At 37.9% G+C, this 7,693-nt stretch overlaps 1 non-coding gene across 1 annotated transcript; it reads right to left on the reverse strand.

Annotated features, from left to right (window-relative positions):
• Nucleotides 1-295: 295 nt before the first annotated feature.
• On the reverse strand, nucleotides 296-402 carry LOC115708363 (small nucleolar RNA R71). Its single transcript, XR_004009863.2, has one exon. It is a non-coding gene; the product is annotated as a small nucleolar RNA R71 (small nucleolar RNA).
• Between the last annotated feature and the right edge of the window lie 7,291 nt (nucleotides 403-7,693).

Genomic DNA, 7,693 nt, shown 5'->3' on the forward strand with positions numbered 1-7,693 from the left:
GCGAATAACTTTGAGATCAAACCTGCCATACTCCAGATGGTGCAGTCTTCAGTCCAGTTTGGTGGACTCCCTTCAGAAGATCCTAATCTGCATCTATCGAACTTCATGGAGTTATGTCAGACCTTCAAAGTCAATGGGGTTAGTGATGACGCCATCCGTTTGAGACCCATTTCCATTCTCACCGAGAGAGCGAGCCAAGAGTTGGTTGATCTCCTTGCCACCAAATTCTATAGCAACATGGACGGACTTAGCAACAAAATTTACGTCTAAATTCTTCCCTCCAAGAAAGTACGCAAAGCTGCGAGGAGAAATAAACAACTTCTGTCAGCAAGATAATGAATCTCTCCATGAGGCTTGGGAGAGGTTTAAAGATCTAATCAGAAAATGCCCTCATCATGGCATAGAGAAGTGGATGCTGGTTCACAATTTCTACAACGGGTTGGTTGGTAACACTAGAACTCTGATAGATGCGGCGGTGGTGGAGCTTTCATGAGAAAGAGTGCTAATGAGGCTTACGATCTATTGGAGGAGATGGCTCTAAATAATCAGCAGTGGCCAACTGAAAGGAGTCAAACTAAGAAAGTAGCTGGTGTGCTAGAGGTTGATGCCATCACAAAGTTGACAGCTCAAGTTGAGGCCTTGACAAAGCTGATTGCAGGGCAAGCTAAACAAGCCCAAGTTATTTGTGAGATATGTGGAGGCAACCATCACTTTTCAGAGTGTCAGGCAGATGTGGATAATTTGCCAATGGATCAAGCAAAAGCCATTGGGAACTACTCCCAAAATAATAATTATGGGCACAACCAACAGGGGTTCTACCAGCAGAGAAATCAGCCCCAACAAAACCAACAACAAAGTCCTAGTGGCTCCAATATCCAAGCTGATTTATTGCTCCAATTCATGATGGAAACTAGAGCATCTATTAAAACTCTAGAAACTCAAATGGAACAATTGGCTACTCAAGTGGCAAACCAAGCTCAAGGAAATTCACCTAGCACTAGTGAGGCAAAAGGAAAAGAACAATGTAAAGCAATTTCCTTGAGGAGTGGAAAGAATTATGATGGGCCTGATGTGGTACAACCATTCAATGAAGAAGTTAAAGATCAATCAGCACCAACTCCAACATCAATAGAAAAGAAAACTACTGATAGCCCTGCACCACAACAACAGTCTCCACCAATCAGTATTGATCATCATGTGAAGATACCTTATCCTCAGAGACTCCGAAAGACCAATCTAGACAAGCAGTTTACAAAATTTCTAGAGGTCTTCAAAAGACTACACATCAACATTCCTTTTGCTGAAGCCTTGGAACAAATGCCCCGTTATGTGAAGTTCATGAAGGAGATATTGTCTAAGAAGAGAAAAATGGAGGACTATGAAACGATGGCATTAGCGAGGAGTGTAGCGCCATTTTGCAAAAGAAACTACCGCCCAAGCTTAAAGATCCGGTAGTTTCAATATTCCATGCTCTACATAGGGGGTTCGGTGGAAACTAAAGCTCTATGTGATGCGGGAGCAAGCATTAATCTAATGCCGTTGTCTGTCTTCAAAAGGCTAGGATTGGGAAAAGCAAAGCCCACAACAGTGACTCTACAACTAGCGGATCGTTCTCTAACTCATCCTCGTGGCATAATTGAAGATGTACTGGTGAAGGTTGGTAAGTTTATCTTCCCTGCTGATTTCTTAATTCTTGATATGGAGGAAGATTCAACTATTCCCATTATTTTGGGAAGACCATTCTTGGCCACGGGTCGAGCATTAATAGATGTTCAAAAGGGGGAGTTAAAGTTGCGAGTCCAAGATGAAGAGGTCAATTTTAATGTTTTTGCCCCAACTGACATTCCTACCTGTTGCAAGATTGAGGTGGTGAAGGGTTCTTTTGTTAAAACTGATAAGAAGAAAGCAAAGCCTAAAGAGCGACTTCGAACGATTCAGCGTCGTTGGAAAAGATTGATGTGTGGTAGTTCTGAAGGTGAGCTTACTCTTGTGCAAAACTCTGAAATCAACACTATTGGTGGTAAATTTTCTTCATTTAGTGCGAGGGCTCTTTTGAATGCAAAGGGTGGACTTGATCCCTTCTGATGGGGCTCAGGTAAGTTTCTCTCACCCTGGTTTATTTTCATACATTGGGGACAATGTGCATTTTAGTTTGGGGGGGGAGACTTAAATTTTTTCAGTTTATTTGTTTTAGTTTTTTTTAGTCTTGTGTGATAGTTAAATTGAAAGATTGATTGAATTGTTGTTAATCACTTGTGCAATGGATTAAAACATAACTGTGTGCTTGACTTGCAACTGTTTGAATTAAATTGGATGTGTGTTAGGAAGTGATTCATGTAGATTTAAAACATTTGCTATTCTCACATATCACCTCTGTTCTATTTGGTTTGTGGAATGATTGATTGAACATGGAATAGAATTTGTTTGACATACTCTCTTGAAGCGAAATCCTTGATGATTTTTGTTTGGAAAGTGATTTAGGCAAGTTTTCTTTGGAACGATTGAGCCTTTCAAGCCTGCCTATGAATTTTTTTTACCATAGTATACCCAAAGTTGAGCCTTAGCCTGTTTGAAAAAAAATTTTCACCACTTAACTGAGCTAAATTCGTTATCTTCAACTCTTTTCACCCTGAACATATCTTATTATGCCATGAGCCTTGAAGCAAGTTTGGGGGGAATAAGTGCTGTAAGTGAAAAAATATAAAGTGTAGGAATGAGAGATTGAAAAAAAAAAAAGGAATAATATTGTGTGTTGTGCCTATAAAAAAAAAATGTGTCTTCTTGAAAAAAAGTTAAGAAAATTATGAGGTACACACATAAGAAAAATTGCAATCTCTTATTTCTGTTTTTGGGATATATGGAAAGAAAGCAAAAGAATTGTCTAGGTTTGTTTGGTATAATTGTGCTTATGGTATAGTATAGCCTAAATGACTTCTCACCTACCCATGTACCTAAGCCATGTGATGCTAACCGAAAAAGACCTATTGATTCCAAATAGAAATTTGTCAACATTAGTGGAGAGAGGTATGTCATTCAAACTTATTGATCATGTGTTAGTGGGATGTTGGAAAGTTAGAACAGTTGTGATATTGATGGAAATTGCGATGCTTTATGTTTGTATGACTTACTTACTTGTAAACTGCACATTCAACTTAGTTCTTAGAGTTGGCAAGTTGAAATTCTGGTTATTGATGGATTGAAGTTGTGCAGGTGGTGGTAACAATTAAATTGTTGGAAAGTTCAGCTATCATTGTCAGTTTTCTTAGTTTAGTCTTAGTTTACTCGGGGACGAGTAAAGAGTCAGTTTGGGGGAGTTTGTTAGGCTATTTTTAGCCTATGTTTTGGATCCAATTTATGTGCATCTTTAGCTGTGTTGGGACGGAATTACGCTTGTTTTCTATGTTTTCAGGTTCTTTGGAGTAAAAGAGGTCTCGGGTGCAGAAATTCATTGAAAGACGTGCTGAGCCGAAGAAAAACTTAATTTGTGAGTTTTTCCATATACGGCTGCGGCGATGAAGAGGCTCGCCGCGGCGAGTTACGAGAAACAGAAAGCACCTAAAATTGGCAAATTCTCGCCGCGGCGAGAGGAAGCTTGGCCGCGGCGAGATCCCGTACGGACCAGGGGTATTTTCGTCCATCGAACCCTAAATTTCAAGTATAAATAGAAAACTGCGATTGGAAGTCAGGGAGAGCGATTTGGAACCCTAAAACACAGCTGAGAGCGGCAGGAAGAGCATAGAGATTCAAGTGAAGATCCAGAATTCATCCTCCAACAGTTCTTTTCTTTATTCCTCTTTAATTTATTTATGTTGAATATTGCTATAGGAATGGTTATGGATTTATTTCTGAACTAAATTTCCCATTCAGGGAGGATGATGATTGTTGTTTAATGTTTTGCCTAGTTAATGTTTAATTACCATTCCTCAATTCTTGTGTGTGAAATTATCTTAATTTGTTCTTAATTTCATGTTTAAGATTGATCACCTTGTGCATGCTCTATGATCTCAATTCAAAATCTGAAAATTGAGAATTGAGAATGCTAAAATTAAGATAATCAATGTTCTATGTGAAACGAAAGTATTTGCATGACTTATGTGACGAGTAGATTATTACTTAATGCTGATTTCATGTTAGTTTAATTAAGGAATTAATTAGATAACATGTGATTTAGAATCTAGAAGATCTGAAAGGAGCTAGGTTATTTCATAATCTGTCATTCACTCCAAGAATAGGATAGTAATTAATCATTAACAATTTGGGTAAACAACAACAGGATTCTCCTCCCTATTGCCTCATCTTGCTCAACTTTAAAGTGTGTTATTAAGTTTTCTGAATCTCTTTCATATTTAACTGCTTTTAATTCATAATTGCTTTTGATTTACCGAATAGAATCATAAGTATAATTTAGTGGTACTTAATCCAATTCCCTGTGGGATCGACCTCACCTGTGTGAGATTTACTACTTGATTGCGTATACTTGCGTAGCGTTTAAAAATATAGCAACAGTGACCTTGCCCACGGTGAGTTCTCGAACTAGGTCCAAGGTTTCCACTCCTAAAAAGCCTGAAGTGGTTAAACCTAAAATTGCATCCAAAGGGGAAAAGGTGGTTTCTTCATCTTCAAAAGGCAAAAATCTCAAGGAGAATCCCCCTTCGGTCTCTTCCTCGGATTCTGAACCAGAAGAAAGTGAGGAGGATCATGATTCAGAGGGCTTGTCCGATTCAAGTGAAGAATTTGTGCCCAAAGATCTTCCTGTTGTTGATGATTCTGGATCCGAGAGTGAAGAACCAGAAACTGAGCCTGTCACTACAGAATCTGTTCCAGTCCCTCCTGCTGTTCCAAAGAAGGACAAAGGAAAAAGGCCCATTGTCTCTACAAATCCTGTTCTTCCACAGAAAAGAAAGAGGCCCTCTGGTATTTCTCTTGATAACTTCAAGCCCCACTCTCATTATTTTTGTTATAATGATCATGCTAGAGATATGAAATTCTATGAGAATAGGAATTTTACTGTGGAGAAAAATTTTAATGTTATTGCTCATAAGCCTTTTGGAGTGTATAACATGTTGAAAGAAAGACAATGGGTAGATACCTTGATCGGTTTTGATGGGTATGTGGATAGAATTGTGAAGGAATTTTATGCTAACATCACTGATGAGTTTCTCGATGAGGACTCTTTCATGTTTGCAAAGTTTTTGTCAGAGGACACTGGTATTCCTTTACTGTGAAGGATGTTGCTGAGGCTCTCAATTTGCCTATGGGAATTGAGCCAACTGATGTGGAGTTTGATCGTCAAAAGGTGTTCGGTTATCTCTTTGGTGATAATGAAATTGAACTCTCCGACACCATGCATATGTCTCAACTCACCTATCAACATGCTGCTCTCTTGAGGTTTGCCCTATCCAATTGGTTTCCTTGCTCCAATCCGGTAAATGTTTCAAATGAACTTGCTTTCTTTTTATATAAAGTTTCAATTGGTGCTAAAATTGATTTGGCTGACATGATTTGGGAGCAAATTGTTTCTCTTCGAAAGGGTAAGAAACCTAGGCTCAATCTCATTTTTCCTCACTTAATCTATAAAATTTTATCTGATCAAGAGGAATTGATTCTTGAGAATGAATCAATTGAGATGCCTGCTGTTGGAACCACTTTCAAAATTCCTGAGAAGCCTCCTCAAGGAAAAGCTGCTCAAAGAAAGGCTCGGTCTGCTTCCCCTGGTCTTACAAATGATCCTGCTGCTGCATCTGCTTCAACTTCTGCTCCTACAGAAATGGCAGAATTCAACTTGCGTTTGGGAAGAATGGAGACTAGTCAGGCCTTGCTTCTTAGGAAGATGGACAGCATCATGAAATACTTCCGACCCAATGATGATGAATAAGTGGTTCAATCTTTTATCTTTTGCTTTTTATTAATGTTTATTTGAACTTATGACTTTGTCCATGTTTGTTTTTGTTATCTTTGGCTCCTTGATAGACAAAAAGGGGGAGTAGTATTATTTTTTGGATTCATTGAACTCTTTGTTCCAACTCTGGACCCTTGGTTTTAGGGGGAGTTGCTTGTTTGTGGTTTAACACTTTTCCGTTTAAAAAGTTGTTTGTGGTTTAACACTTTTCCTTTTAGAAAGTTGTGTTCTTCGGTTTGCAAGCTTTTCCGTCCAAAAAAAGTTCTATGTTTTATGTGTTAGAGAGCTTTCATGCAGGGGGAGTATTTTCTATACTCTTGTATCTTTAACAAGCTATTTGCTTTGGTTTCTAACACTTGATGCAGGTTTTCTCATAATAAAATGTTTTGTCAATCAAAGTGCCAAAGGGGGAGATTGTTAATTCCATTTTTGGCATATTTAATTGACAAAAATATTTTATTATTCATTGTATATTTTCTAAATTTGGTATACATTAATATGGTTTCCTATTTGGTGTATTCAAACTTGAAAGGAAAGTTGTCTAGCTTTCCTATTTTTGGAAAAAAGGTAAAAATGGTAAGTTTGGTTACCCATTTCGTTTTTATCTAACCAGCTGTGTAATCTGATCTTGTGTTGAGTTTCCCATTTTCTTAGATCAGGTTTCTTGAAGAGAAAACCGGAGCTAAACTTTCCTTTTCTATAAAAGGAAAGTTGTAGTTACTGCCCACGATTCTGTAGGTACAGAAACGGAAATTCCTAGACTGATTGAAGAATTATTTTAGGGAAGTTTCTAGTGGGTTGAGGTCTTGTTCAGACCGAATGTAAGCTGTCTATGAGATGTATATTCATTATAAATACATCTTATAGTAGTTAGGTTTTGCATCTCTTTCATACACTTAGAATTATATTCATATCTTAAGGAAAGAGTGTCTTTGTTATGTTAACTCTTTTATTCACTTTCATATCATAAGAAAAGAGTGTCTTTGTTTTGTAGAGAAGAGTTGTTCTACTCTTACTTCCGTTTATTTGTTGTTTGTATTGTCTTCGAGTCCTCGTATTCAAGTCTACAACGAAGAAGAACATCAGTGCACCTTCGGGAGAAGGGTATTTACAAGCTTTTGGGAGATTGCTTTTGAAGTCTTGCATCGGGAGGATACAAGCACACAACCTTCGGGAGATGGTTGTATAGGCTTTCGGGAGATAGCCTTTAAGCCTTGAATCGGGAGGATTCAAGCACTCTTCAAGGTGATCGAAGGGAGTTCGAGCTCTTGGAGTTTTATCAAGATTCAGTTAGTAGGTGGAATACATCAAGCTTGCGGCATACAATAAGAGGGAGTCTATTTATGCATAAGTCAATTACTTTGTATTTTTGATACCGATCTAATGAATCTTATCTCTGGGCGTGGCCCCGTGGACTAGTAACAATCTGAAAGGATTGTTGAAACCACGTACAAAAATCTTGTGTGTTTTTACTTTTATGCACTGTTTGTTTTTCTGGGTTTCTCTGGAGTTACAGAGTTGCATTCTGTAACTACAGAAAACTGTTTTCAGTACCAGTTTTATTATTCCGCATTTAATTAATCTATTAATTAAATAATCAAACTGGGAATATTAAAATACGGAATTTCAGAGAAAAAAACAAATACAAAATAAAAGGGAGAGAGGGAGAGAGAAAGAGGAATGCATGCATTCTTACCCTTGAAGACCTTGAATACTTGAAAGAACAACAATGGCCGTGACTTTTTTGATCTCTTTCTCTCTGTTTTCTTTCTCTATTTTTTTCCTTTGCAAAAT

This window comes from Cannabis sativa, chromosome 4 (genome assembly GCF_029168945.1).
Source record: "Cannabis sativa cultivar Pink pepper isolate KNU-18-1 chromosome 4, ASM2916894v1, whole genome shotgun sequence".
Lineage (NCBI taxonomy): Eukaryota > Viridiplantae > Streptophyta > Magnoliopsida > Rosales > Cannabaceae > Cannabis > Cannabis sativa.